Below are 25005 nucleotides of genomic sequence, written 5' to 3' on the forward strand. Positions count from 1 at the left end.
CATGCATAAACAAAGGGTAAAAGGGCACCTTAGCTAGAGGGTATGTTGAGTGATTTTAAAATTCATTTTCCTTCGATCCTGCATTGTGGGTTGGGCTGGAGTTTTCCAAAGCACTGAACTTGTGAGGAGAGTCTTCTTTTGCCTTCATAAGAATAGGAATCACCATTATCTTTTCTTTTCTTTTCTTTTCTTTTTTTTCATTTTTAGGGCTGCACTAGCAGCATATGGAGGTTCCCAGGCTAGGGATTGAATCAGAGCTACAGCTGCCAGCCTACACCACAGCCACAGCAACGAGGGATCCAAACTGCGTCTGCCACCTACACCACAGCTCAAGGCAACGCCGGATCCTTAACCCACTGAGCAAGGCCAGGGATCAAACCTGAGTCCTCATGGATACTAGTCAGATTCATTTCCACTGCACCACGATGCAAATTCCCAGTAATCACCATTTTCCGAGCTTTAGTTCCACGTTGAGCAGATGTTAGTAGAGCGTTACCTGTGTCACATCATTGCATCCTCTGAGGTGTGTGCCATTTACACACGGAAACTGGCTCAGAAAGATGAACCAGTAGGGGTTCACCCAGCTGGTGAGGGACAGGCTTGGAACTGAAATCTGATTGTCTTACACTAGGGCCCACATTTTAGCCACAACCAGAATTTTCCTTCACCTGCCTCCATTGTGGCAGAATTGCACCAAAAACATACTTGAGAGGTGACTAATGACAAAGCCTGGGAAAATGGGGAACATTCAGATGGCTTCTCTCCAGCTTTAAGTGATTCCAAAGGACAAATGCAAGAATTGTGGTTGGCCTACCCAAAAGAGCCCTAACAATAGGTGTCTTGCTCTGTTTTGTATTTCCATATATGATGCGCTCTCCTTAGTAGTAACAGAGCTATGCATTAATGTTTTGTAGAAGGATGTTCAATATGGCATCATTAATAATAGTGACAATGAACTGAACATCTAATAATAGAGGACTCATTAAATTATAGAGGAATACACTGCTACCATTAAAAATTCTGTTTTAGAAGAAAATTAAGTGGGGTAAAGAATGCCCATGATATGTTGCTAGGTTAAACGTCTGTAAAAACAGTATGAACCCATTTTTGTTTCATGTACACATACGCACACACGAACACACACAGAGAAAGTAGGCAGACACAAACATGGACATACGTAAATGAAGGAAAAGAGGTAGAAGGGTATCAATGCTATCAATATTTTAACTGTGCTTATCTCTGGATGATGGGTAAACTTTTATTTTCTTATTTTTTTAGTATTGCTTACATTTCCTATAATGAAATATACTAATTACCTAAAATAATTTTTATGTAATACATACTCATTAATTCAATGACTTCATTATACAAACAACTTTTGAGAATCCACTCCGTCTATTCAAAACTTTTAAAAAAACAGAAAACAAAAAGGATACAAATTTACTCATATGCCTGTTGTGGCATCTTATATGATCTCCTTCTGGTCTTTTTCTATGCTGCTTTTAAAACACAGTGGTATAAAATGGACAACCTAGAAGTGGATAGGTTCCTACAAAGGTACAAAACCTACCAAGACTGAACCAGAAGGAAATGGAAAATATGAATAGACCAGTCACAAGTACTGAAATTGAAAATGTGATTTAAAAACTTCCAAAAAAACAAACAAACAAACAAACAAAAAAAACCAGTCCAGGACCTGAGGGCATCACAGCTGAGTTCTACCAAATATTCAGAGAAGAGTTAACACCTCTTCTTCTGAAACTTTTCCAGAAAATTGCAGAGGAAGGAACATTCCCAAGCTCCTTCTGTGAAACCACTATAACCTCATACCAAAACCAAACAAAGATCCCACAAAAAAAAGAGAAAGAAAATTACAGGCCAATATCACTGATGAACATAGATGCAAAAATCCTCCACAATATATTAGTAAAGCACATACAAATATACATTAAAAAGATCATACACCATGATCAAGTAGGATTTATTCCAGGGATGAGGCATTCTTCAATATCTGCAAATCTATCAGTGTGATACACATCAACAAACTGAAAAATAAAAAACGTAATCATCTCAATAGATGCAGAAAAAGCTTTTGACAGAATTCAACACCCATTCCTGATAAAAACTCTCCAGAGAGTGGGCATAGAGGGGAACTACCTCAGTATAATAAAAGTCATTTATGACAAACCCACAGCTAACATCATTCTCAGTGGTGAAAAACTGAAAGCATTTCCACTAAGATCAGGAACAAGATAAGGCTGTCCTCTTTCACCAATGTTATTCAACACAGTCTTGGAAGGCCTAGCCAAGGCAATCAGAGAAGAAAAATAAAAGGAATCCAAATTGGAAAAGAGTAAGTAAAACTATCACTGTGTGCAGATGACATGATTCTATACCTAGAAAATTGTAAAGGCACTACCAGAAAACTATTAGAGCTCACCAATGAATTTGGTAAAGTCGCAGGATACAAAATTATTATGGAAATCGATTGCATTTCTATATACTAACAATGAAAGATCAGAAAGAGAAATTAGAGGAAAAAAATCTCATTTATCATTGCATCAAAAAAATAAAATTCTTGGGAATAAACCTACCTAAGATAAAAAAGACCTATACTCTGAAAACTGTAAGACACTCATAAAAGAAATCAAAGAAGACATAAATAGATGGGGAAAACATACCATGCTCTTGGATTGGAAGAATCAATATTCTCAAAATTAAAATACTACCTAAGGCAATCTACAGAGTCAATGCAATCCCTATCAAATTACCAATGACATTCTTTATAGAAATAGAACAAAATATTTTAAAATTCGTATGGAAAAACAGAAGATGTCGAATAGCCAAAGCAATATTGAAAAGAAAAAATGGAAATGGAAGAATCAGCCTCCCTGACTTCAGACTCTACTACAAAGCTACAGTCATCAAAATGATATGGTACTGACACAAAAACAGAAATATAGATCAATGGAATAGGATCGAAAGCCCAGAAATAAACCCAAACACCTATGGTCAATCAATCAGTGACAAAGGAGGCAAGAACATATAGTGGAGGAAAGGTAGTCCCTTCAAATGAATGGTGCTGGGAAAACTGGACAACTGCATATAAGAGAATGAAATTAGAAGAGTGTCCAACCCAATACACAAAAATGAACTCAAAATGGATTAAAGACCTAAATGTAAGTCCAGACACTATAAAACTCCTAGAGGAAAACAGGCAGAATGCTCTTGGACATAAATCACAGCAACATCATGTCTGATCCACCTCCTAGAATAAAGACAATAAAGACACAAATAAACCAATGGGACCTAATTAAACTCAAAAGCTTCTGCACAGCAAAGGAAACCATTAAAAAAAAAAAAAAAAAGACAACCCACAGAGTGGGAGAAAATTTTTGAAAATGACTCAACTGACAAAGGTTTAATCTCCAAAATTTGCAAACAACTCAACAACAACAACAACAAAAACAACCCAATTGAAAAGTGGCCCGAAGATCTAAATAGACATTTCACCAAAGAAGAGATACAATGGACAGTAGGCCCATGAGAAAATGCTCAACATCACTAATTATTAGAGAAATGCAAATCAAAACTACTATGAGATACCATCTCACACCAGTCAGAATGGCCATCATTAACAAGTCAACAAATAGCAAATGCTGGAGAGAGTGTGGAGAAAAGGGATCCCTCCTTCACTGTTGATGGGAATGTAAGCTGGTACAACCACTATGTAAAACAGTATGGAAATACCTCAGAAAACTAAATAGAATGGCCATATGACCCAGCCATCCCACTCCTGGGCATATATCCAGACAGAAATTTCATTGAAAAAGATACATGCGCCTGTATGTTCGTTGCAGCACTATTCACAATAGCCAAAACATGGAAACAACCTAAATGCCCACAGATGAATGAATGGATTAGGAAGATGTGCCGCATATATACAATGGAATACTACTCATCCATCGAAAGGACAAAATAATGCCATTTGCAACAACATGGATGGAACTAGAGACTCTCATACTGAGTGAAATACGTCAGAAAGAGAAAGACAGACACCATATGATATCACTTATATGTGGAGTCTAAAATAGGGCCCAAATGATCTATCTGCAAAACAGAAAAGATCATGGACCTGTAGGATGGACTCGTGTTTGCCAGAGGGGAGGGGGAGGAGTGGGGTGGATTGGGAGTCTGGGGTTCATAGATGAAAACTCTTACATTTGGAGTGGACAGGCAATGAGGTCCTGCTGTTTAGCACAGGGAACTACATATCTAATCATTTTTGATGGAACATGATGGAAGATAATGTGAGAAAAAGAAAATATATATATATATATATATACATATATATATATATATATATATATATACACACACATATATATATGACTGGGTCACTTTGCAATACAACAGAAACTGACAGAACATTGTAAATCAATCATAATAAAAAAAATTTAAGAAAACAGTGGTGACCAAAGTGTACAGTAACCAAGCCCTGGAACGTAGGTAGGAGTCCTGCCGATGGAGGCCGACAAGCCAGGCCCTGACTTACCATTTCTACCACCAGACATCACTCCCTTCCCTCTAAGCCTCAGCTCCATCATCATGGAGAGTAAAATGATGCAGAGTGGGGTACCTGCCTCATCAGCCTTTGGGATGCTTAAATGGTACCCAACAAATGAGAGCTATTGTTACTCTGACTCTGTAGAATGGATACCTTGCGGCTGTGTTTTCCATCTCCATTCTGCCAAAGCGTATGACATGGTTGTGTTTCTCTTGGAGAGCAGGGACCACTGTTTAGGTGATTCAGACATATAAAGTCACCTTTGAGTTTTGCATGTGGGTGAGATCACCCAGTCAAAGCCATGGGGCCTTATAGCCATAGCTGCAAAGACCAGAGGGAGCTGCCATGGTTTAAAGAGAGACCAGAGTCTTCCTACACCTGTCAGAAAATCTTAATGATTTACTTCGTGGTGTTTGGAAACCTACTAAATTTGGCTCGGCATAGGCGTTAGGATAGCTCAGCTCTGTCCCTTACGCTGGCTGGCTCTGTGACTCTGGGCCTTGGTGTTCTGTTTGGTCTTACTAGCTCTATTCTCAGCTCTTTGGAAGGAAGATGCCTAGCAGCCGGCTAAGTCCAGGAAGAGCCAGCCTACTTCTGGTCGTGGCCTCACCGCCTCTTTGCAGCCTCAGCGCCCCCGATCTCCCTTCTGCCGGACTCCCAGGCCTCCTCAGTCAAACCGCTGCCTTCCCTCCTGCCCCTCAAATCTCCACTCGGGGCCAAATGAGAGTCTTCAAGTGTCCATTGTCGCACATCTCCTCTAACTCTAATCCCCCAGTGGCTTTCAGCGCGTTCGGAGTAAAGCCCCCGCTCTGCAGATGCCAGGCTGGGCATGTGTATGGTCTGGCCCCGCAAGCCTCTCCAGCCTCATCTCATCCCCTCTGTGGGCTGTCCCAGCCTTCTGATGGGTGCCAGGACACACAGGCTCTGGCCCATCTCGCATGTTCTTCCCTCCGAGAAGCGGAGCCTCAGCCCCTCCGCTCTGCCTGCCCAGAGCCTCTCATTCTGCTGCTCTTTGCTTCTAGCCCCCTTTGAAGCTTTCCCTTCCTACCTAATCTGGAACAGCTTCTCTTGTTCCAGGACCTTGTCTGTGTGCTTTTGTACATCTTATCACAATTTCTGCTTATTTCTTTACCCATTGGCTTACGTGTGTGTGTGTCTGTGTGTGTGTGTATGCACGTGTGTGCGCGTGTGTGCATGCATACACTCTGAGCCCTACTCCCCTGCCTCATTACAATGCAAACTTCTCAAGGGTAGGGGCCATGTCTGCCTCTCCACTGTGTGCTTGGACCCCTCATGCGGAAGAAGATGCCCAGTACCTAGGAAGGGAGGGGAGAGTACCCCTCCAGGCAGCCTGGTTTTCCGTGGACGTGGGCAGTGTGTGCTGCTCAGCCTTAGCATTACTGTGCAGGTTTAAAAATAAAACCCCTGGGTGGAGTGAGAAGCCTTTAAAGAGGATGGGGGAGAGAGAATGAGAAACAGAAGCTGGCCAGCAAAGCCCAGTAGGATGTGGGACTGGGGACTGGCCAGGAAGAGAAAGGGACCTTGACTCCAAGAAAATACTGGCTCCGGGGCTGCAGGTAGGGCTCCTCCTTCGCTACCAGGGGTTTTCTTGGTCTGTAGCCTGTGAGAAGGGTTTAAAGCAACCAGTTCAGGATGTGCTCCCATCCTTTTTTTTTTTTTTTAAGAGCTCTTCCTTACAGTTCCTAAAACAGGGGCCTCCAGCTGACCTCCACGCTGTCAAAGAGGGAAGGGCAGGAGGTCACGGGGAAGGGATTAGCCTGCTTTGGCTCACCTTCCCCCTGACCTTCCCCGGGGCCCCTCCCAGCGTGGGTCGTGAACCTCCCACCACAGTAGGACCCCAGCCAGGCATCCCAAGGTGTAGCCGCCCAGCGCAGTCTTGGCTCAGTCCTGGGGCAGCGCGAGGCGGGGAGGGTCGGGTCAATGGTTTGCTAGAAACAATTCAGACATCGCCTTGGAAACACTCTCCCCCCACTTGCGCTGTGTGCGTTTGGATCCACCCTGAACCAGCTGTGTCTTCAATCCTCTGGCCTTGGTGGGAGGTAGGGTGACATCTGGGGGAGGTCGGAATGTGTCAGGATGGGGTCACCTTCATGATGGGAGACCATCCATCTTCAGGTCTCAGCGAGAGGTCTGGAGACCCAGGAGAGCCTCGGGCTGAGAAGCCTTCTCCGGGCCTGGTCTCCATGGTCCAAGGATGGGCCAGGCTAAGTGTGGGGGCCGCCCGCATCCCCTCCCCCAGACTGTGGCCTGGACCCTTTCCCGTAATCCATCTCCCTGTGCTGCTCCAGAAGCCAAGTGATTGCTCATGGTCACCTAGTGCAAGGGAATATTTATGGACCTCTAGAACGCTGATCACCACTGGCTTTTTCCATAACCTCTGCTACGGGATAATCAGGACGGCCACAGAGGAAGGGGAAGGAAATGAGCAAGTATGGGGAGAGACAGCTGGAGCTCCCACACCCCCCTAATAACCTCTGCAACCCCCCCTAGAGAGCAGCTTTTGCAGAGAAGGAAACCAAAGCACAGAGAAGACCAGACCCTTACCCACGGTCACTCAGGAGGGCTGGGCGGGGCCTCGGACAGCCCGAGTGCAAAAGGACTGTGAGGTTCACAGCCTCCAGCAGCCCATCCCACGCATCCTGCGATCCAATGATTTCAACGCAGAGCCCAGGGGCAGGGGATGCTGAACAAAACCAGGAACCACATGCCCCCACCCCCAGGGGGTGGGAATCCTAAAGCCTTTTGGGGAATTGCGCAAAAGGAGCCTTGCTGAAATCGAGGCTTCTTTGTTTGTGGCAAACGCCTACAGCTTAAAACTGCTGAACGGGGAGCATGTGTCTGCTCCATGCTTGACCTCTTTAAGGGGGCTGTTGCTTTCTTGGCTAGGTCCAGGTTCCGGACATGTGGCTTTTAAGTGCCGAAAGAGCACAGGGTGAGAATTGTCCCTTGGCACAAAGGAGATGTGACAGGGGAACAGCAGGGCAGCAGGTGACCTTCACAGTGGTCATTTTCAAAGTTCACGTACATTCTTAGGAAGACTTCCAAGAAACCTTCACCAGACTGCAAAGCTTGCCAGTGGCAATAATAATTACTATTTTATTGGACAAACACTGTGTGTTATGCATTATATACTAAAACACTTTTGTCTCACGGAAGTCTTAAATCAGCCTTGTGAGTGAGCAGCAATGGAGGCTGATAACACCACACTGCCGTTGTGCCGACTTCACTCTATGGACTCACGTGGTCCCATCGATCCCCCCAGGATACAAAAGCTCTTGTTTTCCCTCTTTTACCAAGTCAAGAGGTTACGGAGCTTGGCCAGGGCCATGCAGCTGTTGCGTGTCAGAGCCAGAATTCAAACCCAAGCAGTCCGGCCCTGGCCATTACACTCCTTATCATCAGGGCCCCCAGATGGTCACTCTGGCATAGCGACACGGCGATGAGAGAGACGAGGCCGAGTTGGAGCTGACAGGAGGATTCGTGGTCTTGTGCGTCAGCTCTGTTTCCAAGGAACCTAGAACTCAGCCTCTCGAACCCACGGGGGAGACATCCTAAGATCGGCCTGAGAGAAAGGCAAGTTCTGTGCAGCCAACTGAGTGGGGATTTTATCCTTGGGAAGAAACCACTCTGAAGAATCCTATAGCTGCCCTGCATCTCTGCCACCTGAGATATCCCCAGTAGCACTTCGAACACAAGAAACCAAAGGAGGCCTAAGGAGGAACATCCTTCTGCTCTAACTTAAGTGCCACCCTAGCACTAAAGGCCGAGACGCCTGGGCCGAGCCAGCCTAGGACGCTGAACCAGGGCCATGCGCTCCCAGGGCTGCAACTTGCTGTGTAGACCACTTGCTGGAGTGTTTGTCCTCAGCATTCCTCCAGGCACCATTTCTCAACTCTGATGAAAATTCAGAGGAAGGACCAGCACAGCCTCATTTTCTCGCAGCTCTTTGCGTCCCCGGAGGCTTGGGTGCCTTGATTCATGGACGCTGGCCACTGCTTCTGCTCCCACTGGGCCGGTAGCCGAGGCAGGGATGTGCAGCTGTGTGGCCCCCTTGTGAGCGGGGCCAGAACATGCTGGGTCAGCATCTTCCTTCTGGGGGCCTGACTTGTTTGCCTTTGATGCCCATCAGCCAGAGGAAGCTGTTCATCTCTGATTGTGAACAGTACGGCTAGGCTGGGTTTTTCCAGGCTCCCAAAGTGAGTTCTCTGAAGAGATGGGACTGCAAGGGCTAAGCCAGAGCAGCGGACACAGATCCTGGGTTCCTTGGGACTGTGAGGGGCCTGCCCACCCAAGTCAGCACCAAACCCTTGATGCGAACTTGTCTTTCCTGCTTGCAGATGTAGTGCATCCCATTCTAGAGTTTAAGGAGCGACAGAGGCTGGGAAGACCCACTGCTGTCCTTGATCTTGGCTTTCCTACTTCCAGGATTGAAGGAATTGCTCATTAATTCATTGGGCCAGCATTTATTGAGCACCTACTATGTGGCAAGGCTCTGTCCTAGGCTCTAGGGATACGGCAGGGAGCCAGACAGATGAGGTTCTGGCCTCCTGGGGCTTATATGTAGGAAGGAGGATGAGTCATAGAAAAATTGAAAAAAAAAATTGACAGGCTGACTCTAGACTGGGGCAACATGAAGGAAACAGAAGTAGGATTGGGTGTAACAGCAGAGAAAGCCTCTTTAAGGAGCTGATGAGATGCAAGGCCTGAAGAATAAAGAGGTTTGCTATGTGAAGAACTGCAGGGAAAGTACTTCAGGTAGATGGAACAGTAGTTGCAAAGTCCCAGAGGCAAGAAAGGACATGGAACAGCAGAGGAACAGAAAAGAGGCCAGTGAGGTGAGAATCAGTGGGGGATGTGAGAGGAGTGGGGAGGGCTTGCTCCCCAGGAAGCATCCTGGTGGCTCTCCCCTTCCTGAAAGTCACCTCTCTTCTCCCAAGTGTGCTGCACTTGCCCGAAGAGCTCATCCTTGTTTAGCAAAACCTTGTCCTTCCTCTGGAAGGACAAAGAAGGGAATTCTTTTGGGGGAAGGCAGGGCATATGGTAAAGGCATGGCGTTCAGTGAGACATCAGGAGTCCCTCATGGATGACACCAACAACAGCTGGCACCGATGAGTTTCCCAGTGATATGTGTCTGGTAGCAGAGGCACCTGACAGGACTGCAGACCCCACACTGGACTTCCTGCAGCAGTGGGCCCGCCTTGCTGCTTTTTGCATGAAATCAGGAATAAGGCAAAATTTGGCTTCACGCCCTTTATACCCCCTCTTTCACACTCTCTGTCCCCTTTCAGACCCCTCTCTGCTCCCTGGTGCCTTGGGGGGTTCTGCCCCCACCTCTTTCCCCTGCCCATCTTGAGTCCCAGCCATTCTCCACAGCTGTGCTGAATCATTAGCATCCTGACCGCACACCTGCCCCAGTAGCTTCAGGCAGAGTTCAGCAGGCAAAGGAGAAGCTGTATTTACACGGCCTCTCTGTGTCCTTCAAATGACACCCAAGTGGTCACAACCCCACTTTGAGCCTGACCTGGCTGCCTAGCTGACGAACAAACTGAGAGCTGTCCCTCTTCAGGCCCTTTCTAGTGGGGCCATGACCAGCACCTGGAACACACCTGATGAGGGAGACCATGGCTAGAACACCATTTGGGAAGTGGCCTGGAACGTTCCTCCCTTCCGGCGATGTAGCCAAGGTTTGGGAGCTTGGGGAGCATGCTGTCTGTCTCCAGGGTTGACCCATGCCATAGCCTCTGTGTCCTTTGTTGGAAACAGAGTTTACCCTAGAGAGAATTGCCTCCTTCTCTGGCTTTCCATAGCTCTTAGCATAGGACCTAAACCCTCACCTTGGCCACCATGGCCTAGCCCCCACCTGCCACTGCAGCCCCAACTTGTCCCCATCTTTCCCCACCTTCCAGCCACTCCAGCCTCCCCTCCACTCCTGGTGAAGCCAGTCTCTCACCCTGTGACCTTCACACTGGCTCTTCCTCCTCCTGAAACATTCAGCCCTACCCAGTTGACCACCTCCCAGCCTGCAGATCTCAGCCTCAGCCTCACCCCCTCACCAAAGCCTTTCAAAGCCCCCAGCTGTGTCCAGTACTCTGCCTTATGTGTTGGGGGACCACCCAGGGGAATGCCTATAGGATGGATGTTGGTGACCCTACCTGGACGCTAACTTTGGTGAAGGGAGGGGCTGTCAGTTCCAGGCCCCGTCACATGCTCCCTGGCACATAGGAGGGGCCCTGCGAATGAGCTGCCATGATCTGAACTGCTCAGAAACAGCCTCCAGTGCCCACCCCAGCCCCTTCCTCCTCATTCTCCTCCTTTTTTCTCTGCTTTCCCTTCACTGCTTCCTCCTCTTTTTTTTTTTTTTTTTTTTTTTTTTTTAAGGGCTGCACCCACAGTATATGGAAGTTCCCAGGCTAGGGGTCAAATCAGAGCTGCAGCTGCAGGCCTATACCACAGCAATAGCAATGTGGGATCCAAGCTACATCTGTGACCTGCACTGGATCCTTAACCCACTGAGCAAAGCCAGGGATCGAACCTGCATCCTCATGTATACTCGTCGGCTTCGTTACTGCTAAGCCGCGATGGGAACTCCCCCTCCTTCCTCTTCATCCCTTTTTTTCTCTTTATCTTTTCTATTCATTCCTTCTTCCTTCCTGGGCCTTGGGCCCACCTGCAGCTGCCAAGAACACATTTAAGCCACCAGAAAAGCACTCAGAGTTAAAGAAAAATTGCCACAGCTTGGCAGAATGTGTTGGCTTTGAGCTCGATCACTGCAGACCCAGGGCCTACAGGGGGAAACTGGGTCCTTCTGCAGTTGTTTTCTGAGGCTGCGAGGGAAGGATCTGGTCCAGGCCTCTCTCCGTGACCTGTAGATGGACATTTTCTCACTGCATCTCATCACGGCATCTGCCCTCTCTGTGTGTCCCTGTGTCTCAGTTTCCCCCTTCGAAGAGGACACCAGTCATGCTGATTGGGATTGACCCTAATGACCTCACTTAAACTGGGTGACCTTTGTGAAGGAGTTCCCACTGTGGCGAAACAGGATGGGCGGCATCTCTGGAGCCAGCACGGAGGTTCGATGTCCAGCCAGGCACAGTGGGTTAAAGAATACGACATCACTGTAGCTGCAGCGTAGGTCACAACTGTGGCTCAGATCTGATCCCTGGCCTGGGAACTCCATATGCCAAGGGGCGGCCAAAAAAGAAAAAAGAAAAGGGAAATAAAAAGAAAGAACTTGATGAAGACACTGTCTCCAAATCAGGTCAGGTTCTGAAATACAGGGGCTGGGACTTGCACGTATGAACTTGAGGCGGGGAACCAGTTCAACCCATGACATGTGTCTTCCACCCACCCAGCGCCCCCACCCGTTTTGACTTACTGAAGGAGATAAAAATAGGGAACCACAAGGACACATCATCTCCCGCAGAGATTGTTTGGGAGTCGGCAAAAGGGAGGTGGACCAGATGGGATCACGAAGACGAGAAAGACACCCAAGAGCAAGAAAGGGGGGCCGAACGGATGAAGAGCTAAGACTTTGTTCAGAGACTCACCCAGAGGTTCGTGACTGTGCTCTGGGGACCTGCAGGGCCTGGGGTCCCATCCCAGACCAGCCACTCAGGGGCAGTGGGGCCTTGCCTCTCCCTTGTAAAGTGTGATAACAACCATCACTAACTCACGGGCGGTTGTGAAGGCCTTAGCACTGTGCCCAGCACCTGGTGACCCCGCGCACATTGGGGGGCTGTCGTTATGATGCGCGTCGGAGGTCCAGCCCAAGGAAAATGGTCGTTCAGGAAGGAAGCCGTGACGCAGAAGAGGCGAGTAGCCCTGATTCAAGCCACATGACCCCGGTCTCCTCAACAGCAGTGAAGGCAGGGAGATGGCACACCCTCAGCCCTGGGCTGCTTCGACGGCAGCCTATGGACCAAGGGCATCAGAACCGGCTGGGCTTCACCCAGGAAATGCAGAATCCTGGGCCTCTCGTTAGCCCAGCCACATCGCGACTTGGGTCAGTGGGTCCTAGGTCCCTGACGTATTAAACAAACTCCTCTGTGATTTTCATGCCATTAAAGTTTGAAAATCCCCGGGGTCAGACCACAGAGATGAGTCTTGGCCGTCAGCAACCCGCACATCCGCCCAGCCCTGGCGCGCCCCTCACCCCGTTCCCATTATCAGGATTCCTTGGATGAAGCCACAGAGGTGGGCTTGAGCAACGATGCATAGAACAAATCTCTGTGTCATGTTTTAAATATTCTGTGTAGAGGGATTGCATGGGCAAATCAAGCCTTTTATGTCACTGGGACTCTACCGCACCCAGAGGCTAAGATCTGGACGGCCCGCTCCTCTTCTCTCCACAGCTGGAGAAAAGGGCTTAGCACTGTGTCACCTAGCCTCGACCTCAGACTTAGCCCAAGAGGACCTCTGACCCCAGGCTGGAGCGGTGTCTGGAGCCCTGGCCCAGCATCCTTGCCTTGCCCTGCCTCTGTTTTTAGGCACCATTTCCTCTTCTCGGGCATGTCCACTGCCTGTGGCAGGAAAGCTTGAGGCTGACATCGTGCCCCAGGGCCTCCGTTCATATCTTGCTCCCAAACACCCAGCCCCAGAGGTCACTGGTCCTCAAGGCTGAGATCCTGTCCTCAGGCCAATCTAGGGTCCTGCCATCTCTTGACAGAACTTACAAATCCTGGCCCACTTTCTAGGACTTCAACTACCACCTGTTGCTGAATTCCATCTGTCCTTCCACCTGCCTCTCAGGACACTTCCCGTGACCCTGCCCCCCCACCTCCCACCCGTCATCAACAGGACAATGGTTAGAAACACAGCAGTATAAATGTGGCTTGGCTACTCGGTCGCTGTGTGTCTACAGGCATGTGGCCCAGCCCACTGAGCTCCGTTCCTGCAGCTATGACAGCCCTTCTTCACAGGGTTGTCCTGAGGATCCAGCGAGATTACACACACAAAGTCAAGGCTCAGATGAGGGTGATGTTGTACTCATTCCAACCCAGGTGCTGTGCTAAAAGCATCACTCATTTCATCCCATCAGTAACAAGGTTGGTACTTCATTGGCCCATTTTACAGATGAGAAGGCTGAGGCAAAGGTCATAGGACTAGTCGGGGTCAGAGTCCAAATTTCAACCCTAGACTCTACCTGGCTGCAGAATCTATGCACTTCACCCCATATTCTGCTGGCTCCCTTACATAGTGACATTTAGGAGTCAAAAGAATCACTGCTCCCTCCCTCCCTCTTCTCCCGCTATGGACCACTGGACAAGATGTTTGTTGTTGTTTCTGTACCTTGAACTCCTTTACAGCATGGCTGAGTTGACCTTCTAGTCAGCCCAGGTTCATTCTCTCTTAGCTGCCTACCCAGGTAGATTTCCACCTTTCTCTATGGTTGGGTGGGCTGGATCCAGTCCCATCTTGGGGTGGGACACCCTGTTGGAATTTGATGAACTTGACAAGTGAATCCTTTCTTAAGGAAAAACAATCATTCACCTGCAGTTTATGTGGCATGGCTCAGTGTAAGATTTACCTAAAACAGAGCGCGACTATGGCACCAATAACTGCGGATTCTTTTTCCAGGAGCTTAAGTCGGGGAATATACCGCATGGGCCAAGCCACGCCTGTTTGATGAGGTGGAAGGGGTGTGGGCCCCCTCCCTGCCGCTGCACGCCTAGAAGCTGGCACAGCGGGATTGGCAGCTCCACACCCCTTACCAGTTTACTCAGGGTCCCTCGGATGCTCATCAGCAGAGTGTGTGAGCACGTCTCTCTCGGTCCTGGCATCAGACATGCCTTCGCCAGGTACAGATGGAGCCTGTGGCTGTCCGTTCACTGTTACCATGGAAATGGCGCCATCAGAGTTGGTGCTACCTGCCTATAAAATCAAACCACTTCATGGACTGGATACCACTTCCTTAAGTCCTTTATGGAAGCTGGCAAGCCATGTATGTCTATGTGCTCACCAGATCTGGGAGAGATTTTACAGGATACCCAGCGTTTTCTCTCTTAACTTTTTGTGTATTAAGTTTGCTTTTGATTAAATACTGCTTTTGCAAATCCATTTCCTCACACTAAAAAGGCAGGATCACCCGAAGGCTCTCTGCCCGAGTTCGCCCGCTACCCTCAGCAGCAGATCCGGTGACTTTGTCTTCAGATACCCAATCTCAAAAGGGGAATTTCCTCAGAAACCCTCAGTGACCAACACAAAGAAAACAAAGGAAGTTTGCAACTGTGAATCACGGTCTCCACCAAAATGCATGCTCATCCATCCAGACAGCCCAGGGAGCAGTTGGCCAGCCCTTCGCGAGACACCACTCTGCAAAGCTGCTTTCTTTCCAACCCTTTGCCACCAGTCGGCTGGCTCACCCTCTCTCAGAGCCCCGTTCTCCCGCTGCCTGGATGCTTGAGTCCGCCCTCTGGGGTTCATGGAGATGAATCATAAACAATTGCATCCCTACAGTGAATGAAAGGGAAAGGGCCAGTCACCAGAGTGGGGAATGGGGGTGGATTCACACAGCCTGAGGGAGCACAGGGCACTTACGTCTGCTGAGCCACAGAGCAAGCTCTTGGACCTGAGCACTGAGATAAGTGGTCCTTCTTGGGTCTCTGAAAAATGAGTCCTTGATTAAATGCCTGAAATTCCCACCCCAGCATCTAGAGGTCTGACTTTTTCAGGCGCTCCGTCTAGAAGGCTTGCATACTTTGGCATGCAGTCGTAACGTGGGTGTGGCTGGCATCTGTGCCCAAGAGTGTGCCCGGTGGCTAGCCATTCCCATCCCTTCCCTCCTGTCTGGAGGAACACTGAAATGAGGATGCGATTTTCAAAGAAAGAAGCTAAGAAGGTGACCTGCGGGGCATTGGAATACCAGCCTCTCCAACACACTCAAATAATCCTATATTTCAGCCCAAATTTACATCCAAAGGTTGATCAGATCTGAGGTGCCCACCCAGTGGACAGAATTTCTAGGTGGCTGAATTTCCAGGCCACCTAAGCGATTAAGTGTGAGAAGCAGGATACCCCCAGCCAGATTCATCAAGGCCCCAGTGTTTGGCTTCCTCGGAACCACAAAGGCTGCCTCTGGCGCTTTAGTGAATAAGAGCTTTCCGCCCCCTCCTCCTGGCCCGACAGTGGGGGGTGGGGGGGGGGTGAAGAGAAAGGGGACAGCGTGGTGTGTGATTATTCTTACAGCCTTTGCACCCCGGGTGCTATTTTTACATGTCTGTGCCACCAGCCGGCCTTTTATTTTCTAAGCAGCCTCATACTTGCCCTCGGACACAAACACACACACACTCTCTCTCTCTTTCTCTCTTTCTCTCTCTCCACCTCGGCTCTGGATGTAACCAGCTCTTTGCTCCCCAGGACGGAAACCTGATTCTTACCTGAAGAGCATGCAGGCTGAGAGCTGCGCCTCTCCGCGGCCGAGGGCAAAGCGAATCCACTCGGTCTCGTCTGCTCTGTGCTGTCACTGTCACCGCGAGCCAGCTGCTTCCCCGGCAGCCTCACGCCGGCTCTGAACCTCCCGGTGACGGCGGCTCTGTGTGGGGAGAGGGGACGGGCCGTGGCATGTACATCAGGTTGCTGGTCCGCCTCCAGACACCGCGCCACAGAGCCGGCTACCAGTCCCGCTGGGCTGCGTGGGAAGGCGGGGGCAGCCTCCAGGTCTCTCTCTGGCCTTGTTGATGGGCAGAGGGGACCTGCCTTTGGGCAGCTGCCCGCACCGACCCTGCCCACAGGGATGCACACGGAGCTCTAAGGGCCCCCAACCCTGGACAGCCCACAGCGGGCCCAGGGACGCAGAGCTGCTGGCCAGCAGGCAGGGAGGCAGAGACAGCAGACAGTGGTAGCAGCTCTCCTGGGTGTTATTTTAAAGTGGTTTGTCTTGGGGCAAATGGCTGAGCCGAATGGACTACTAGCCCGTCTGAGCGGATTCCTGTTTGTTTTGAGGCCTCAGCTGGCAGGGAAACAGCAGGTTGCGGCTCAGAGACACACTTCCCTGGAATCAGAAGGCTGAAAGGGAATCCTTTTCTGTCCTGGCCTCTGGCATCGCTGCACAGGGTGTAGACGTCGGTGCCAGGCCGTGTGTCTGTCTGTCTGTCTGTATGTGCTGATCCCATTTTGCAAAGCCCCTTAAGGCAAGGGCCATCCTGCTTGAGGGGGGGAGAGGGCTGCCTAGAGGAGATTTCTGTCCTTCCTCCCTGGGGGGTCAAGCCTGTCCCCGTTGAGCTGTAGGGGAATCATCAGGTGAGTCCAGCTTTGATGAAGGGCGGGGAGGTATTTCTTCCATGGACCGTGGGCATCATCTTTGTGCCCGTGGTCAGGATGGCGGAGGAGGCGGGGAAGTGGCCTGTGTTCTTAAGTCTCTGGCTGGAAAGTGAGGAATGAAGCTGGATGAGAAGGATACAGTTGAGAAGGTGTCTTTGAGGAGAGCAAATGGAAACATGATTAATAGTTTCCTGTAATTGACAAAGAGTCCTACCCACTTAGGCAGGCATTTGAGCCTGGGAGCTCTGCGTGTGTTTGTGTGTCTGTCTGTCTGTCTGCACACAAGCCTGCCCACCTGGTGATTCAGGTAGGAGGTGCAGGTTGACCTGTTGGAACTAGAAATATGCTGGCTGGTCTCTCCCTCCTCTGGGAAGGTGGGGTGGAAACCTGTTCTCCAGACTCATCAGGGAGCAGCCAGAGAGGCTTCATGTACCTCTGAAGGGATAAGAAGCTCAGCTCCTGAGACAGAACTAGAGGCACACATGTTACACCCATCTGATAGTGGAGAAGAGCAGCTCTCCTAAAAGGGGCTTAAAAGATACAGAGTTGCTGTCTCCAAACTAATTAATGGGAACCCCCATGAACTGCCCCTTCCACCTATTCAAAGGCACTGAGACGTTGCTTTCTAGCAGTGGCGATCTTGCATATCTGCACAATTCCAAGGACCTTCAGAATCATGGAAAGAGGAAAACATGATGGACCGTCATCTTGTCAGTTTTGGAGAATTGCTTTGCTCTATGCGGTGGGTGGGTGGAGGGTGCAAGCTCTTTTTAGCTACGAGGCCCAGTAAAGTTTAAAGTTAGGGAACACCCTACAAACCCTGAAGACAGAGACACGGCTCAGCATCTCACCTGGGCTGCACCCCCGGTTACTAAGCCCTCACTGGGTCTGAAACCTGTCTCTCGCCTCCTGTTGGCACCCTTGAACCAGCCTGCACTGCTGTTGACCATTCCTGGGCAGCTCAGTTCCTCAGGACCCAACTCCCTCCCTCCCGAAGGAGATTCGTGAGGTTCTCTAGTCGCATGTTCCCTGCTAGCTGACACAATTATGCTGACAATCACATGTGCCCGAGAGTGTGACCGCACCTGCAACTCCGGTATTGCAAGTGGAAGTCATTATTTTAGTTTATTTCTTCATTACATCTAGTTGTAAAATGCTGTCATGAAAAAAAAAAAAAAAAGCTGAAAAACCACATAACTCTTGGGCAAATACAATCCCTAGTTACTGATAGAAACTAGTGTCTTTATTACATGTCAGGTGTTCGGCAATGTTCCTGCCCAAAGACTGGCAAATGGTGATTCTCATTCCCTTAACGTATGTACTGTGATGTGATTCTCCTCAACATTGAAGTTTTAAAATGTTTAACGTCCCTCAAGTTCCATATTTATTTCAACTTTCAAGTATCTAGATTTATCTTTTTCTAAATTTATTTTATTGAAGTTAGTTGATTTACAATGTTGTGTTAATTTCCGCTGTAAAGTGAAGTGATTCCGTTTTACCTATAGAGTTATTCTTTTTCACAGTCTTTTCCATTATGTTTATTACAGGATATTGAATATAGTTCCCAGTGCTACTCAGTAGGACCTTGCTGTTTATCTTTTCTGTACGTTAACAATTTGCATCTGTTAATCCCAAGCGCCCAAGTCCATCGCTGCCCCTTGGCAACCAAAATCTGTTCTCTGTGTCTGTGAGTCTATTTCTGTTTCATAGATAAGTTCATTTGTGTCACATTTAGATTCCATGTAAGCGATATCTTATGGTATTTGTTTTTCTCTTTCTGACTTACCTCATTTAGTATGAGAGTCTCTAGGTCCATCCATGTTGCTGCAAATGGCATTATTCCATTCTTTTTTATTGCTGAGTAGTATTCCAGCGTGTGTGTGTGTATGTGTGTGTGTGTACACCATATCTAGATATATCTCTTTTTTTTTTTTATTTTGTCTTTTTAGGGCACCTGTGGCATATGGACTTTCCCAGGATAGGGGTCTAATCAGAGCTGTAGCTGCTGGCCTGCACCACAGCCACAGCAATGCAGGATGCAAGCCACGTCTGCAACCTATACCACAGCTCACAGCAACACCAGATCCTTAACCCACTGAGCGAGGCCAGGGATCAAACACACAACCTCATGGTTCCTAGTTGGATTCGTTAACCACTGTGCCATGATGGGAACTCCTAGATATATCTTTTAAATAGTATACGTTCAGATGCTTAGAGCATGAGACATGATAGTGTTATTACTTTCCAGCCCCCCCATTATTTGGCATGGGAAAGGACAGGAGGTTACCTAGATTAGAGTCAAAACTTGATGAGATACCACATCACCGGTCAGAATGGCCATAATTAACAAGTCAAAAAATACCAAATGCTGGCAAGAGTGTGGAGAAAAGGGACCCCTCCTTCACTGTTGGTAGGAGTGTAAATTGGTACAACCACTGTGGAAAACAGTATGGATGTACCTCAGAAAACTAAATATAGCACTACTATATTGTCCAGCAATCCCATTCCTGGGCATATATCCGGACAAAACTTTCATTGAAAAAGATACATGCACCCATATGTTTGTTGCAGCTCTATTCACAGTAGCCAAGACATGAAAACAACCTAAATGTCCAACCACGGATGAATGGATTAAGATGTGATACACATACACAATGGAATATTAGTCAGCTATAAAAAAGACAAACTAATGCCATTTGCAGCAACATGGATGGAACTAGAGATTCTCATACTAAGTGATGCAACCCAGAAAGAAAAAGTCAAATACCACACTATATCACTTATCTGTGGAATCTAAAATATCAAACAGATGATCCTATCTTAAAAAATAGAAACAGATCATGGCCAAGGAGAGCAGACTGGGGGTTCCTTGGGGGAAGGGGAAGGGACTGGGATGGATAGGCATTCGCCGGGGGGTGGGGGGGAAGGATGCAAACTGTTATATTTAAAATGGATGAGCACACCTTAGGACAAAAGATACATATAGATTGAAAGTGAAAGGGTGGGGAAAAATATTTCATGCCAATAGACATGACAGAAAAGCAGGAGTCGCAACGCTCATATCAGACAAAATAGACTTTAAAACAAAAGACATAAAGAAAGACAAAGAAGGACACTATTTAATGATTAAGGGATCCATCCAAGGAGAGGATGTTACTATTGTCAACATATATGCCCCAAATATAGGAGCACCCAGATACATACAACAAATATTAACAGACATAAAGGGAGATATTGATGAGAATACAATCATAGTAGGAGACCTAAATACCCCCCTCACATCAATGGACAGATCCTCTAGACAGAAAACCAATAAAGCAACAGAGACCCTAAAGGAAACAATAGAAAAGTTAGACTTCATTGATATCTTCAGGACACTACATCCAAAAAAAGCAGAATACACATTCTTCTCAAATGCTCATGGAACATTCTCAAGAATCGACCACATATTGGGACACAAAGCTAACCTCAATAAATTTAGGAGCGTAGAAATTATCTCAAGTATCTTCTCTGACCACAATGCCATGAAATTAGAAATCAACCATGGGAAAAGGAAAGAGAAAAAACCTACTCCATGGAGACTAAACAACATGCTACTAAAAAACTAATGGGTCAATGAGGAAATCAAAAAGGAAATTAAAAACTACCTTGAAACAAATGATAATGAAGACACAACCTCTCAAAATCTATGGGATGCTGCGAAAGCAGTGCTCAGAGGGAAATTTATAGCAATACAGGCCTTTCTCAAAAAAGAAGAAAGATCCCAAATTGACAACTTAACCCTCCACCTAAACGAATTAGAAAAAGAAGAACAAAAAAGTCCTAAAGTCAGCAGAAGGAAGGAAATTATAAAGATCAAAGAAGAAATCAATAAAATAGAGACTCAAAAAACAATAGAGAAAATTAATAAAACCAAGAGCTGGTTCTTTGAAAAGGTGAACAAAATTGACAAACCCCTGGCCAGACTCACTAAAAAGAGGAGAGAAAAAACCCAAATCACCAAAATTATAAATGAAAAAGGAGAAATCACAACGGATACAGCAGAAATACAAAAAACCATAAGAGAATACTATGAACAACTGTATGGCAACAAGTTTGACAATCTGGAAGAAATGGACAATTTTCTAGAATCTTACAGCCTGCCAAAACTGAATCAAGCAGAAACAGACCAACCGAACAGACCGATCACTAGAAATGAAATTGAAGAGGTCATAAAATCACTCCCTACAAATAAAAGTCCAGGACCAGATGGCTTCACAGGTGAATTTTATCAAACATATAAAGAGGAATTGGTGCCCATCCTCCTTAAACTCTTTCAAAAGGTTGAAGAAGAAGGAATACTCCCAAAGACATTCTATGAGGCCAACATCACCCTCATTCCAAAACCAGACAGAGATACCACCAAAAAAGAAAACTATCGCCCAATATCATTGATGAATGTAGATGCAAAAATTCTCAACAAAATCTTAGCCAACCGAATCCAACAACATATCAAAAAAATTATACACCATGACCAGGTTGGGTTCATCCCAGGTTCACAAGGATGGTTCAACATACGCAAATCAATCAGCATCATACACCACATTAACAAAAAAAAGGTCAAAAATCATATGATCATCTCAATAGACGCAGAAAAAGCATTTGACAAAGTTCAACATCCATTCATGATCAAGACCCTCGCCAAAGTGGGTATAGAGGGAACATTCCTGAATATAATCAAAGCCATTTATGATAAACCCACAGCAAATATAATCCTCAATGGGGAAAAACTGAAAGCCTTCTCACTCAAATCTGGAACAAGACAGGGATGCCCACTCTCACCACTGCTCTTCAACATCGTTTTGGAAGTCTTAGCCACAGCAATTAGACAAACAAAAGAAATAAAAGGCATCCATATAGGAAGAGAAGAGATCAAACTGTCACTGTATGCAGATGATATGATACTATACCTAGAAAACCCTAAGGACTCAACCCCAAAACTCCTTGAACTGATTCATAAATTCAGCAAAGTGGCAGGATATAAGATTAACATTCAGAAGTCAGTTGCATTTCTGTATTCCAGCAATGAAACATTAGAAAAGGAATACAAAAAAATGATACCTTTTAAAATTGTACCTCACAAAATCAAATACCTCGGAATACACCTGACCAAAGAGGTAAAGGACCTATATGCCGAGAACTATAAAACCTTAATCAAAGAGATCAAAGAAGATGTAAAGAAATGGAAAGATATTCCATGCTCCTGGATTGGAAAAATCAATATTGTGAAAATGGCCATCCTACCCAAAGCAATCTACAGATTCAACGCAATCCCTATCAAATTACCCATGACATTGTTCACAGAACTAGAACAAACAATCCAAACATTTATATGGAACCACAAAAGACCCAGAATCGCCAAAGCAATCCTGAGAAACAAAAACCAAGCAGGAGGCATAACTCTCCCAGACTTCAAGAAATACTACAAAGCCACAGTCATCAAAACAGTGTGGTACTGGTACCAAAACAGACAGACAGACCAATGGAACAGAATCGAGAATCCGGAAATAAACCCTGACACCTATGGTCAATTAATCTTTGACAAGGGAGGCAAGAACATCAAATGGGAAAAGGAAAGTCTATTCAGCAAGCATTGCTGGGAAACCTGGACAGCTGCATGCAACGCAATGAAACTAGAACACACCCTCACACCATGCACAAAAATAAACTCCAAATGGCTGAAAGACTTAAATATACGACAGGACACCATCAAACTCCTAGAAGAAAACATAGGCAAAACACTCTCTGACATCAACATCATGAATATTTTCTCAGGTCAGTCTCCCAAAGCAATAGAAATTAGAGCAAAAATAAACCCATGGGACCTCATCAAACTGAAAAGCTTTTGCACAGCAAAGGAAACCAAAAAGAAAACAAAAAGACAACTTACAGAATGGGAGAAAATCGTTTCAAATGATGCAACTGACAAGGGCTTAATCTCTAGAATATACAAGCAACTTATACAACTCAACAGCAAAAAAACCAATCAATCAATGGAAAAATGGGCAAAAGACCTGAATAGACATTTCTCCAAGGAAGATATACAGATGGCCAACAAACACATGAAAAAATGCTCAACATCGCTGATTATAAGAGAAATGCAAATCAAAACTACCATGAGATACCACCTCACACCAGTCAGAATGGCCATCATTAATAAATCCACAAATAACAAGTGCTGGAGGGGCTGTGGAGAAAAGGGAACCCTCCTGCACTGCTGGTGGGAATGTAAACTGGTACAGCCACTATGGAGAACAGTTTGGAGATACCTTAGAAATCTATACATAGAACTTCCATATGACCCTGCAATCCCACTCTTGGGCATCTATCCGGACAAAGCTCTACTTAAAAGAGACACATGCACCCGCATGTTCATTGCAGCCCTATTCACAATAGCCAGGACATGGAAACAATCCAAATGTCCATCGACAGATGATTGGATTTGGAAGATGTGGTATATATATACAATGGAATACTACTCAGCCATAAAAAAGGATGACATCATGCCATTTGCAGCAACATGGATGGAACTAGAGAATCTCATGCTGAGTGAAATGAGCCAGAAAGACAAAGACAAATACCATATGATATCACTTATAACTGGAATCTAATATCCAGCACAAATGAACATCTCCTCAGAAAAGAAAATCATGGACTTGGAGAAGAGACTTGTGGTTGCCTGATGGGAGGGGGAGGGAGTGGGAGGGATAGGGAGCTTGGGCTTATCAGACACAACCTAGAATAGATTTATAAGGAGATCCTGCTGAATAGCATTGAGAACTATGTCTAGATACTCATGTCGCAACAGAAGAAAGGGTGGGGGAAAAAAACTGTAACTGCAATGTATACATCTAAGGATGACCTGACCCCCTTGCTGTACAGTGGGAAAATAATAATAAAAAAAATAAAAAATAAAAAAATAAAATGGATGAGCAATGGGATCCTACTGTACAGCACAGGGAAATGTGTGTGATTGGGTCACTTTGCTGTACAACAGAACTTGAAAGTTGTAAATCAACTGTACTTTAATAAAGAAATTTTTTTAAAAAAAAGAGTTAAAAAATCTGGCCTCAGAATAAGCCCTGCAGTTCTGGGCTAGGAACTAGTCCATGAAAATAACAGGTGTTGAAGTTGGTTACTGAGCCTTCCCAAGATGCCAGATCCTATACAGACTATGTAACAGAAACCGTATCTTCCCTCAGAGCTCTTAGACCAATTTTAAAGCTGTTTCTTCAGGGATGAAAGCCTTATATCCATGCTCACTAGCGCTGCAGAGGATGGGTCTGAGAAGGAAAGAAAAAAATTTGAAGGGTCAACAAAAATCCTAGTGGAAGCCTGGTAGGTTTATCCGCAGAGGTGTGGCCTTGGCCAGAATCAGCCACGTCTAGAATGTTGTGGCTGGTGTGGAGGTGAGATTTTTCCTTCCACATGCTGAGAGACTGACTCACTGCTAAGCACGTTAGTGGCCGCTCTCTACAGAAAGTGCCTCGAAACCTCTTTGAAGAGCGTTAGAAGGACGAGAAAGGAAGAATGTGGCATTTCTCTGGTTTTTCTTATTCTGTGCCCAGGGTCTCTGCATATCAGACATAAAACTTTTTAACTGCACCTGCATGAAAGAAGAATCCGAGCCCAATAGATTCCTCAAGATCTCAAATGTCCCCAGAAAATAAATTCACTTTCCCTCCAGACATAACGCATAAGCCCTGGCTTCTTGACCTTGTCTCTTGAGGCTGCCATTCAATATTGGCTTTAAAATTTCCCCTTCATTCATCCTGTTTACACAAAAGATACAGTTATGGGAAATGCATCCCAGACACACTGCATTTTCTTTCTAATCTCATTTGACCTTGTTCGGACTCAACAAATCCTAATCAGCTGACAGGAGGAATCGGACGCTGCCCGCCAGTCTCCGCCCCCACCACCCCAGCAAAGTATTTCCTTCTGTTTATGCCCAATCATGCAGTTTAATGAAGGGCATGCTGGCCTCATGGTGAACTGGCTGCCAAGATGACACAGGGGAGTGATTTGACAAACAGGGCACAGGGAGACGCAGCAGACATTCACAGGAAATTGTTTTAGTTGCCCAAGGAGACCTGACACAAACATCCCCAGAGCTACAG

At 46.6% G+C, this 25005-nt stretch overlaps 1 protein-coding gene across 4 annotated transcripts in view; it reads right to left on the reverse strand.

The window, feature by feature from the left end:
• Positions 1–25005, reverse strand: part of FGF1 (fibroblast growth factor 1) — a 107500-nt gene that overhangs the window by 74334 nt on the left and 8161 nt on the right. For 2 of the 4 annotated variants that reach the window (XR_002341962.1, XM_003124010.5), the window contains exon 2: positions 15964–16118. The exons of 1 other annotated variant lie outside the window; for it this stretch is intronic. The gene's annotated coding sequence lies outside the window, so the exon portion shown is untranslated. Of the gene's footprint in view, positions 1–14949; positions 15038–15963; positions 16119–25005 lie in introns of all 4 variants that reach the window. One more of the 4 variants, XM_013987617.2, reaches the window with a different exon arrangement.

This window comes from Sus scrofa, chromosome 2 (assembly GCF_000003025.6).
Source record: "Sus scrofa isolate TJ Tabasco breed Duroc chromosome 2, Sscrofa11.1, whole genome shotgun sequence".
Taxonomy (NCBI): Eukaryota; Metazoa; Chordata; class Mammalia; order Artiodactyla; family Suidae; genus Sus; species Sus scrofa.